This window comes from Silurus aristotelis (genome assembly GCF_946808225.1).
Source record: "Silurus aristotelis genome assembly, chromosome: 10".
NCBI lineage: Eukaryota > Metazoa > Chordata > Actinopteri > Siluriformes > Siluridae > Silurus > Silurus aristotelis.
This window is the reverse complement of record NC_139583.1, coordinates 1824089-1837560: the sequence shown is the minus strand read 5'-3', so window position 1 is coordinate 1837560 and position 13472 is coordinate 1824089.

Below are 13472 nucleotides of genomic sequence, written 5' to 3'. Positions count from 1 at the left end.
CACACACACACACACACACATATACACACATAAACACATACACACACAAACACACACAAACACACATATTCACACAAACACACACAAACACACATGCACACACATATACACACATACACACACAAACACACACATATACACACATACACACAAATACACACATACACACATACACACACATACACACATACACACACATATACACTCATACACACACATACACACACATATACACACATACACACACATATACACACACATACACACACATATACACACATACATACACAAACACACACATATACGCACATATACACACATACACACATACACACACATATACACACATACACACACATATACACACATACACACACAAACACACACATACACACACATATACACACATACACATATACACACATACACACACATATACACACATACACACACAAACACACATATTCACACAAACACACATATTTACACAAACTCACACAAACACACATACACACACATATACACACATACACACACAAACACACACATATACACACATACACACAAATACACACATACACACATACACACACACATACACACAAACACACACATATACACTCATACACACACATACACACACATATACACACATACACACACATATACACACATACACACACATACACACATACACACAAATACACACACATACACACACAAACACACATATACACACACATATACACACATACACACATACACACATACACACACATATACACACATACACACACAAACACACATATTCACACAAACACACACAAACACAAATATTCACACATACACACACAAACACACATATTCACAGAAACACACACAAACACACATATTCACACAACACACGTATGCACACATACACCATACACACACAAACACACATATACACACAAACACACATATACACACACATACACACACAAACACACATTCACACAAACACACGTATGCACACATACACAGACAAACACACATATACACACATACACACACACACACACAAATACACACATATACACACATACATACACAAACACACAAATACACACATACACACATACACATACAAACACAAGTATAAACACATACATACACATGTATACACATGTATACATACATATATATATATATATATATATATATATATATATATACACACACACACACACACACACACATATACACACATAAACACATACACACACAAACACACGTACACACACAAAAAACACACTGCAGTTTTTTTCTTACTTTTTCACATTTAAGTTTATTCCACACTAAAACTGTAAGAAGTTGTGTAGCAATCTGTTTGCAAACTGTGTGTGTGTGTGTGTGTGTGTGTGTGTGTGTGTGTGTGTGTGTGTGTGTGTGTGTGTGTGTGTGTGTGTATGTGTTTGGATTGCAACAAATCCACTATTTTCCCTGTATAAATACTGCGTATACTATAATCCTGTGAGGGTGTTAACTGATTCCTGTTTAACGCAGAAGGAGGAGACTCGATGTTGATTCTGGATTAGTTAATCATTCTGTCAGGTGTGTGTGTGTGTGTGTGTGTGTGTGTGTGTGTGTGTGTGTGTGTGTGTGTGTGTGTGTGTGTGTGTGTTTGTGTTTTCTTGGCTAGTGTTAGTATGCCTTCATTACTACTCTCTCTCTCTCTCTCTCTCTCTCTCTCTCTCGCTCTCTCTCTCGCGCTTTTTTAACTCATCCTCTCTCACTCCTTCTCTCTGTTTATGTCTCTCGTCCATCCTCGTTCTCTCTGTTTCCCACTCAGGTTGATTAAATCTACTCTCAGCAGCATCATAGCCCTGTAATAGCACACACATAAACACCCTCAGGGTCACCGTGTGTGTGTGTGTGTGTGTGTGTGTGTGTGTGTGTGTGTGTGTGTGTGTGTGTGTGTGTGTGTGTGTGTGTGTGTGTGTGTGTGTGTGTGTTTAACCCTCAAACAATTAACTTTCACTTTCTGTTCAAGTAGTATTATGTACATTGACTCTTTAATCCTTTCATCTACTATGTGGACACCTGACCATAAGATTTTTTTTATCATCCCAGTCCACATTCAGTCTCCATTTGCTGTTCTAATAACCTCCACTCTTCTGGGAAGATGTTCCACTAGATTTTGTGGAGATTCATTATTAAGGCACAAGTGTGTTAGTAAAGTCAGGTACTGATGTAGGTGAGAAGGTGAGGAGGCCTGGAGTGCAGTCAGCATTCACATTCATCATGTTCAATAGGTTTGGAGCTCTACAGAAGGAGATCTTTAACTCCACCACATGTAAAGCAGATCTTCATGGAGCTGGATTTGTGTACAGGGGCATTATCATGCTGGAACAGGTTTGAGTCTCCTAGTTCAAGTGATATTTCATGCTACGTCGACATTAATCCAGATACGTTTAAAAATGGCTTTTTCATCCAAAAAACGATTCGTTTCTGCACATTTTTAATCACTTCCTGAAAGTTGCTCATCCACACTGAAACATCTGAAAATGCTCACATGAGCAAAATGTAAGACACTACGACCTGCATCATTTTCGACTTTCCGGCTCTTTGAAACATCGGCTTTCTGAAGCTTTCCTGTTCAAACTGATCCACTCTGGAGAGCTTTTTTAAAAACCTACATTTCCGTTGGCTGAAAACGGTGTCTCAGTGTGGCTGAAAAACCAAATTGCAGAGAAAAATCCGCGTTTTCACATGAAAACACTTTAGTGTGGACATGGCCTTAGTCTGGGGAGGATACATTTTAAAAGCGTTTAAAAAAGAAAGGAATTTGTTGACCTCCAGCTGCATTGTGCCTTTTTTCTTTTACATTTGTATTCTCTTTAATTCATCATGGGCTCATCAGCGTGTAATCCCTTCCACCTGAACCTTAACGATGTTTTGTTGGGAAGCACAGCTGTGCTGCTCTCAAATCTCATACTCAAAGAGCTTTTACTTCAGGGGAAATAAATGAACCTGTTACCTGAGGTGTGCTTTTATTCCCTCATGTCCCTTTGTCCCTTTGTCTCTTTTTCTCCAACTCTCATTCATTGTTAATATTTGATTCCGAGCCTTTCTCTGCCTGAGCTACTTCCTGTCTGGTAGCCCCTCCCTCCCATGGCCTGTTTCTGTCTTTCAGTGCACACTGTGTGGAGTATTGACTCTGACCCGTGATGGATTTTCTCCCATGAACAGCGTCCTGACTTTCCGAGTCCTTTGTCTAAACGCACTGGTATTTATAAATGAATAAGATGAATTTGGGACAGGAATTTCAGCTGGAGAGATTGCGTCGCTATAGAAACCACTTTTGTATTCTTTGTATGACTGTACGTCATGACGTGAAAACGTTTTTCTCACGGGCGAATTCGAGACGTGAATAGTAACTTTTAACTGCATTATGTCACGACGTAAAACAGGACAAGGAGGAGGTTCATGGATGTGGTGAAGGAAGACATGCAGGTAGTTGGATTGAAAGAGACAGATGTAGAGGACAGGGGGGGGTATGAAGACGGATGATCCGCTGTGCAGACCCCTAATGGGAGAAGCAGAGTGAAGAAGAAGAAGATGATGATGTCACGACGTAAAATACTTTCCAAAGTATAAACGGAAATTTCAAACTCACGAGCGTTGTCAAGAAAATCGTTTCGTTTTTTGCAGTATTACAATATAGTGTTGCCATAGTAACAACATTTTCAGCTTTACAACATGGAGTGTTGCCATAGCAACTATCTTTACATTACATTACAATAATGATACGCTGTTGTCATGGTTACATTTTTATTTAATTTCAGTTTTATGTCACGATGTGAATAAAGTCGTGTCCAGAAAGGGAATTTTTCGGCTCATGCGCGTTGCCATAGAAACAGCTTTTACAGTATTACAACATGGAGCGTTGCCATAGTAACTTTTACAGCATTAGGACAAAAAGTGTTGCCATGGTAGCAAATTTTACAGTGCATTACAGCATTACAGCATTATTGTGCGACATGAAAAAGTGGTATTTGGGAAGAGAATTTCTAGCGCATATGCGTTTCCGTAGAAACAGACACAAGTCACACTCGCAGATGATCGTCTGTGTTGTTTCCACATATGCTGAAGGGTAGAAATCCAGCTCGTGATGTCATTAACACTATAGTCCATTCGGACGTGACGTGACATAAACGCAGCGTTGTTTGTGGATGTTTCTGACTCTGGGGTTCAGGGGTTTAGATGTCAACAGCATTAATTTACTTTCCAACTTGTAATTAACGCTAATGAATTCACGCCGAAGTGAAAACGTCGCTCCGTGTCATCCGAGTGACCGATGAGCAGCTCGGAGCCTGACCCTGCATATGGCACAGCGCTCACTAAGACGCTGGTCAGTGTGTGTCTGTGTGTGTGTGTGTGTGTGTGTGTGTGTCCTTGCTCTGGTCAGTGACCTTGATCTTAGAGGTCATTGGACAGCAGGGTGACCAGCTGTCCATTTTCAATTTGAAGATGCTATCTCCCCCTTCCCCCTTCTCTTTCTCTCCCTCCTTTCTTTTCCTCCTTCCTTTGTCTCTCACACCTACACATCTGCCCTGAACCTCATCCCACCTTTATTCTCTCTCTCTCTCTCTCTCTCTCTCTCTCTCTCTCTCTCTCTCTCTCTCTCTCTCTCTCTCTCTTTTTTTTTTCTCTCTCATTCTCACTTTTCTCAGTTACATCAGAGCAGTAGTGTTTGTCTGTCTGTCTGTGTGTGTGCGTGCATGCGTGCGTTTGAGAGTGTGTGTGTGAGAGTGTGTGTTTGTGTGTGTGTGTGTGTGTGTGTGTGTGTGTGTGTGTGTGTGTGTGTGTGTGTGTGTGTGTGTGTGTGTGTGTGTGTGTGTGTGAGAGAGCCTTGCCTAGGGTCTCTAAATTACCAGAATGACTCGTCTTTCATTGCTACTTGTACCAGTGTGTTTAGGTTTACGCTATGGAAACATCACAAACACACACACACACACACACACACACACACACACACACACACACACACACACACACCAGTTTACACCAATTTATATGCATGTTTAAGTGTTCACAGGTTCGTGTGTTTGTTATTTTTATTTTTATCCAGGTTTAATTCAGTTCTTCTGAGCGCATCCTCCTGAAATTCCCCTGACAGGTTATTTATATAGACACGAGGAGGAGGACAAATGATCACATGAAACATACGTGTCTCTTCTCTAAAATACAGTAGTGCGCTAAGTTTTTCCAAATTTAGCTTTTTTCTGTTCTGTTGTTATCTGGAGAAATGCTAAACCATGTTGTTCTGCAGATCCAGAACTAGCTGAAGGTCTATAATGGAAAATATTATACCCAAATTTTACTCATTTATTTAATTATTTTATTCATTCATTATTAAATAAATAAATAAATAAATAAATAAATAAATAAATAAATAAATAAATAAATAAATAAATAAATAAGGGTTAGGATGTAGTTATATTGTGCTTAGTAGTTATATCGTACACCTCGATACGAATCCAACTGCTTCCCCTTAATCAGCTTTTTTTTTTTCATTTGAGCAAAAGTTTACTATTGCAACCAAAAACTAGGTAAAAGGCAAAAACACACACAAGAATTGAACAGTGAATGAGTGGAAGAAAGATCTGTGAAGAGATGAGTCCAAATATGACATTTGTCTCAAGAGAGAAGATGTGATCAGAGTCCCTCATCCCCACAGTCACACGTGAAGGTGAAAGCTTAATGGTTTGGGGTTGTTTTGGAGCAGGGAAGGTTGGAGAGTAAGATGATCCTGAACCAACATGGCAATCCAGTATCAGATTCAAAACACTGATTTTCACCTACAAAGCCAAAAATAGACCAGCACCATCAAACCTCAGAGACCTCATAACACCTCGCAGTGCACCATGCTGTCTGAGATCCTCCAGCACTGCTCCACTGGTAGCACCTTCTCTCAGAATGAGAGGTTTAAGGCTCTTCTCTGTTCTGGCACTGAGGTGGGGGAATAAACTTCCCCTAGATGTCTGGACAGTGGATTCCCTGACTATCCAAGCGACGGGTGAAGAACTTCATCTTCCTGAAACACTTTACCACAAATTTGCTTTGTGTTTTTCTTAAAAAATAATTTCTCTTTAAAGAGTTGTAGTCTGATTGATCTTAAGTTTGTAATCCAGTGTACCAGTGTAGATTTATTTATTAATAGAGACTCAGAGCACTTTTGTACGTCACTCTGGACATGGACGTCTGCAAAATACCGCAAATGTAAATGTCTGAACTGCTTTTTAAACTTTTGGAACCGACTTCACCGTACAACAAGACGTTGAGCTGAAGCGCACGTCTGAGTTCTATAAGAGTTATTTAGAGGGCAAACAGTCGTCTGGAGTGATATCTGTCATGGAACCACCTGCCCAGTCACCGCACCACTGCTCTGGGATGAACTGGGTCCTGAAAAAATCTCCAACTACTAGTGAAGAACATCCAAGTTTTCCAAGAGGCACGGCAAAATATTTCAGCTGAATGTTTGGAAAACGACGTGTCCGGATCCTGAGAGTGTGTAAAGCTGTTCTTCATGCTGAGGGAGGATCTTTCACTGAAACAAAAGGAACATGCACATGTCCCTCACTCTCACAGACCCTCCATCTGATACTGAGAAACCAATTGTAATCATCAACAAGTCACAATGAAAGAAAACGGCCAACTTTCTTTACAGCACTCCGATAAACAGCATCGTTTATTAACAGAACAAGACTCGTTTCCTAACATTAACATGACATCACCGCATAGACTGGTGGAATCGTTCCGGTGACATCACAGAGCAGAAGCTGATCAGGAGAAACTTTAATAATAATCTCTGCCCCGGCTCTGTGATGGACAGAGTTCCTCCTGAACGTGTGCTGTGGTATGAACAGAGCATGTGGAATGAAGAGTAGGAGTCGAAGAACAGAGGAAGATGAAGCACCACTGGGAGAACGTTCTCTCCAGGGCTGCTTTACGGATGTTTTACTTCCCGTTTTAGCTTTTTTACAGGCAGAATCATGATGATGGATAATCAGCAGCTGGTTTTTAAGCGAGAGATTGATGAGCTGTTTTCATAGAGAACAGTGTCGCAACTGTAGCAGAAAAACACCACAGTAAGAAATAAACAAAAGTGATTAGAAGAGCTTGAGGTTTTGTGGTGGAGTGTTGGTTAGGGCTGGTTTGGAGGTTAACGCTTCTCCACGGCGAGTGGATTATAAGCTCTGTATGGAGAAACGTTTGTGGAAACCTGGTCATAAAATCTGTGTTTAGTCTCTAATTTAGTTCACACTTAATCTCCATCTGCTGTTTAAATAAGCTCAACTCTTCTGGGAAGATGTTCCAATAGATTTTTGGAGTCTTGTGCAGAGATATGGAATAAATTTATGTGTGAATGTGTGATCTTTTGGGGGGCGTGGCTTAATGTGGGAATTTCATTATGTAAGTATTGTACATTGGCTGTATATTAACTGCAATTTACATTCTTCTGATTCAATCTTCAGTTGCAGGGGTTTTTTTTTCAGGGTTTTTACTAAAATATATAAATAATATATTTACATAATTAATAAATAGAGTCATTTTCTTTCTTTCTTTCTATCTATCTATCTATCTATCTATCTATCTATCTATCTATCTATCTATCTATCTATCTATCTATCTATCTATCTATTTATCCATCCATCCATCCATCCATCCATCCATCCATCCATCCATCCATCTATCTATCTATCTATCTATCTATCTATCTATCTATCTATCTATCTATCTATCTATACATTCATCCATCCATCCATCCATCCATCCATCCATCCATCTATCTATCTATCTATCTATCTATCTATCTATCTATCTATCTATCTATCTATCTATCTATCCATCCATCCATCCATCCATCCATCCATCCATCCATCCATCCATCCATCTATCTATCTATCTATCTATCTATCTATCTATCTATCTATCTATCTATCTATCTATCTATCTATCTATCTATACATTCATCCATCCATCCATCCATCTATCTATCTATCTATCTATCTATCTATCTATCTATCTATCTATCTATCTATCTATCTATCTATCTATCTATCTATCTATCTATACATTCATCCATCCATCCATCCATCCATCCATCCATCCATCCATCCATCCATCTATCTATCTATCTATCTATCTATCTATATTGCCAAAAGTTTGTTGACACCTGACTATAAGATTAGTATCTAAATTCTGAACATCACATTCTACAATTGGTCCCATTTGCTGTTATGTTGAGCTCCACTCTTCTGGGAAGATGTTCCCCTAGACCTTGTGGAGATTCATTTAGACACATCAGGTACTGATGTAGGTGAGATGGTGAGGAGATTCGATAGGGTTGGAGCTCTATAGCAGGAGATCTTCCACATCTTCCAACCCGTGTAAAGCATGTGTTCATGAAGCTGGTTTAGTGCACAGGAGCATTGTTGAGCTGGAACAGGTTTGGGTCTTCTGGTGATAGTTTGCAGAGGAACAATATATTCCTGGAAAAGTCAGATGTCTCAGTACTTTTGTCCATATAGTTTATCTTTATGTCATCATCTTATGTACAGCCTGGTTATAGGTGCCGCTACCAGAACTTCCCAGCTCCAGGGGTTAACATCTCATCATAGATGGCTTTGTCATCATCTTAACTCTGAGCTGCTCCTGTGTATCTGCTGTAGAACCCTCCGGGAAATGTTTCCTCACATTGCCGCCTTGTTATCTCCCTAGAGAACTCATGACTCGCACGGTCTGAGAAAACACAATAAGCTGAGTGTATTTCTGGACACTCGCCTCCCTTTCTGTGGCCATCACACACAGGACTTTACAACAACCACAGAAGGCACTCGAATACATCAGGTTTAAAAATCATCCAGAATACACCTTGGTCTGCTGTTGCTGCCTTCCTTCTCTCTTCCGGAGGAATTGACTCCCGATGGAATTCACATACTCATTACCACCCACCGTAGCTAATCCACCTCCCGGCATGTTTTAAGATGGTAGGAAGGAAGCAGAGAACCTGGAGTAACCTCACAAGAACATCAGAAATGGGCTACATGAATTGCTGAATTTCCTTAGCCCTCTACCAAGGATCAATCTCAGATCTGTGCTGCAAAATGGATCCTAATTATGTGAGTGTGTGTGTGTGTGTGTGTGTGTGTGTGTGTGTGTGTGTGTGTGTGTGTGTGTGTGTGTGTGTGTGTGTGTGTGGATTATTTTCATCTCTCAGTCTCGGTCTGCAACAGAACCTCCACCGAAGCTGTTTTTAAAGACTCAGTGGTCTCCATTTGTCCCGATTGTGACAGTGTGGCGCCACGACAAACTGCACACACAGAGAGAAAGAAACGCACACACACACACACACACACACACACACACACACACACACTGCATGCCTGCAATGCTGCACTGGCTTATTGATTAGCTTCATGACGCCTGCAGGAAAAAAAACACCCCGTCGTCTGAGCACAAAGACTTCACTGTGTCTGTGTGTATGTTTGTGTGTGTGTGTGTGTGTGTGTGTGTGTGTGTGTGTGTGTGTGTGTGTGTGTGTGTGTGTGTGTGTGTGTGTGTTGCAAGAAACTGCTGCTCTTGGCTTTTAAAGCAACAAAGCAGGAACATCGCACCAACACATAAAGCGTGCTCTTTAGCAGGTCTATATTTTTACCGTTCTAAAAAAGGGGCCAATATTTTTTTCCGATTGCTTTCCCTACAAACACACACACACACACACACACACACACACACACACACACACACAGAGGAACGAAATGACTACACCTGAACCAAATCAATAACTGTGTCTCTCTAATAGCTGTGACTCTGTTCACGACTGAATTCTAAATCACAACACAAGGATTTCTAGTCTGCATAAAGTGCACTACATGTCTGATTGAGACAGCACCCTAAACATTATCCATTACGTTATAGAACTAAAACTTCCCATTCTACCTCTGCTGCATCAATCCCAGATGCCTTCCTGTTCCCCAGACTAGTGTACTAAAAGAATTTCATTAGATGTTCCTGAAAAAAATGCATGTGCACTAAATCTTTGGTGCATCCAGTAGAATACCAAAACACGTTCTTGTGACCAATGCTAGTGCACTAGATGAATTATACAAAATCTCAAACGCCTCCATGCTCCCAGTATTAGTTCATTATGTACTTGTCTATCACACTACAAAATCCATAAACCCTCCTTGCTCCGTGTGTTAGTGCACTTTATCTAGTGCACTATGCATCCAGTACAATCCTGAATGCATTCCTGTTCCCTGTGCTAGTGCACTAGATGCCTTATCCAGTGTCTAGAATTAAAAAAGTGTCCACGTTCCCAGTATTAGTGCATTATCTAGTTCACGCCACTCCATAAACACATCTGTTTTTTTTATATGTGCAGTAAGTCCTTTATCCAGCACACTATGCATCCAGAACGACCCCAAAAATCCTAATTCTAGCACAGTAGATGTCTTATCTAGTGCATCGTATGTCTACTGCTCTAGTGCACTAGATGTCATATCCTTTTATTGGTGCCTTATCTAGTACACTATGAATCCAGAAAAATCTCAAATTCCTGTTCCCCATGCTGGTGCACATTGTGCATAGAAACACCTCATTTAGTGCCTTATTTAGTACAATACACTTCACAACCAATTTTGGTTCCTGTGTAAGTGCACTACAACAGGGTGTAGGGTATAATAGGATCCACTACACCCTACACCCTTTGTAGTGTACAAAAGTTTCCCAAAATGGATCCCTGTTATTTATGCACTGTGACTTGTGTACTTTGGGGGAACACAAGAGGAACTCCAAAAAAAATGGATCAAAGAAAAACCTTTAAAAAGAACCTCCATCACTGTGCACCCCCTTTGAAGAACCCTTGTTTCCAGTGTTTGATGTTTCCCTGGAAAGTCGCATGACCTCCACATGACACATAATCGTACGATTCACGTTTTTCTCACGTTTTTCATGTGAACGTTTGAGACCTAATATGTGAGATAAAGCATTCTGCACTGATATTTTGCCCTCGTTCTCGTTCTCGTTTATTGATTAAAAAGGTGGGAACAAAACAGTGAGGTTTCTCCGACTTGGACGTGGGAAACTTTTACTTACGAAATGCTCGACACTGTTTACATCCACTCAGAGGCAGGGGTCAGGAATTAACCAGCTACACGACTGAATCAACATTCGAGCACAATAGCTCTTGTGATGGGGAGCATTACATCTGTTTGCACACACACACACTCACACACACCTGCAATCAGCCCTGAGCTCGAACACATCAGTAAGCAGGTTCATCAATTTCTGTCTCTTTTTTTAAGTGGGAATGTTTGCACAAACACAAACACACACACACACACACACACACGAACACACACACACACACACGGGCTACAAAGCCACAGCAGTTTATACAGGGGACGGGACTCACCAGGAAAATTATCTGGTTCTATTATCTGAGTTTTTTACTTTCTTAATTAATAATCAAACTTATAATCATTTAAATGCTTCATTCATTCATTCTTTCATGCATTCACTCGTCTATTCCTTTGATCATTTATTTTTTCTTTCTTACATTAATACATTCCTTCCTTTGCTCATCTATCTATTCCTTTATCCATTTATCCATCATTTTTTTCATTCATTTATTTATTGTTAGTAACTGCCTGGTCACAGGGTCTCACAGATTCACTTTAGACTGCTGATGTTTTATATTTATTGTGATTTTGAGCATTGAACATTGAAACCCCCCCCCCCCCCCCCCCAACTCTCGTACTCCCCCCCCACACCACATCTGGGGGGGGGGGGGGGGGTGTATTTTAGGCAATGCCCACTTTGGGTTTGAAACTGTATATAAATAGATTATTGTGTCACACCACTGTTCAGTGTGTATCAAATCAAAAACTAAATTAAAAAAATGCTAAATAAAGAAATTAGAAATAAATAAATTGACATGCTGGTTAATTGATTGTTTATAATGTAGCAGTAAATGATTTATTAATTGATTTCAATCGATTAAACAAATTGGTAAAATGTTTTGGATTTCAGAGAAAACAGATCGGATTTGAGATGCGGAATTGGACACACTGGAATTTGTTCTTCTTTTTTTCAACACGTAATTTTTGGGCAACTGGAATGTTTTCCTGTAGAACAGACTGGGTTTTGGAAATATATGTTATGCTTTATTATATTTAATATGTTTACATTTGCAGTGACTTTTGTGTTTGTTACTGCTTCCTTTTATTATTAATATTATTATTATATTATTATTATTATTATTATTATTATTATTATTATTATTATTATTATTATTATTTTAAAGCTCTTTAGAATTTAAATAGAAGTGTTTGCAGAGTGTGTGTGTGTGTGTGTGTGTGTGTGTGTGTGTGTGTGTGTGTGTGTGTGTGTGTGTGTGTGTAGTGTGGAGAGAGTGTGGTGTGTATTTTCTAAACCCTATTTTTTTAAATAATAATTGCAGGTTTTGTTTTGTTTTGTTCCAGACCTCATCAGTGCTCTCTCTCTCTCTCTCTCTCTGTCTCTCTCTCTCTCTCTCTCTCTCTCTCTGTCTCTCTCTCTCTCTCTCTGTCTCTCTCTCTCTCTCTCTCTCTCTGTCTCTCTCTCTCTCTCTCTGTCTCTCTCTCTCTCTCTCTCTCTCTCTCTCTCTCTCTCTCTTTTCTGTCATTCAGCATCTTCTATTCTGCTGGAAGAAAGGAACAGTGTAGCTCTACGCTATGTGCGCTACAGCTGAACCGGATCAATAAGTAATTTACTATTCATCACCTCTCCTTGGCTGGATGGGCAAAAATGTGTGATAAGAGTCGCGGCTCAATCCCAAACGCCTCCTTGTTCCCTAGCTAAGTGCACTACACGGGATATAAAATAAGGGCTATTACGCCAGACCGTAGTGCTCTTTAGAACCCACGGGGAGTGTTTAAGGATCAGCCCCGTGTTACTTATCACCGCATTCAGCACAGCTTCTGCTCCATTTACCGCTCTGACGCGGAGGCAGGATTCAGGGCAGAGCTGCTCTTCATTTAAAGGCTTCACTGCTGCATATAGTGTGTGATAGTGTGTGATAGTGTGTGATATGTGGAATATTGAGCTCTCTGGGATTTATATCAGGAGGACGGTGACCTAAATGACCTCCTGTAATCTGAATCTCAAATCCTTTATTACTGAACACCACGTGATGCGGGTGCCATTATTTTTTATTAACTAGTCAGTAGAAACTATATAAGCAGAAGTCCTGAAGATTCAGATTAGTCAGAAGGTGTTGATTTATTTTCTATAACAGCAGTTATGACACTAATGGAGATGTATTTTCTTGGTAAGGAGGGAAGGAAGGAAGGAAGGAAGGAAGGAAGGAAGGAAGGAAGGAAGGAAGGAAGGAAGGAAGGAAGGAAGGAAGGAAGGAAGGAAGGAAGGAAGGAAGGAAGGAA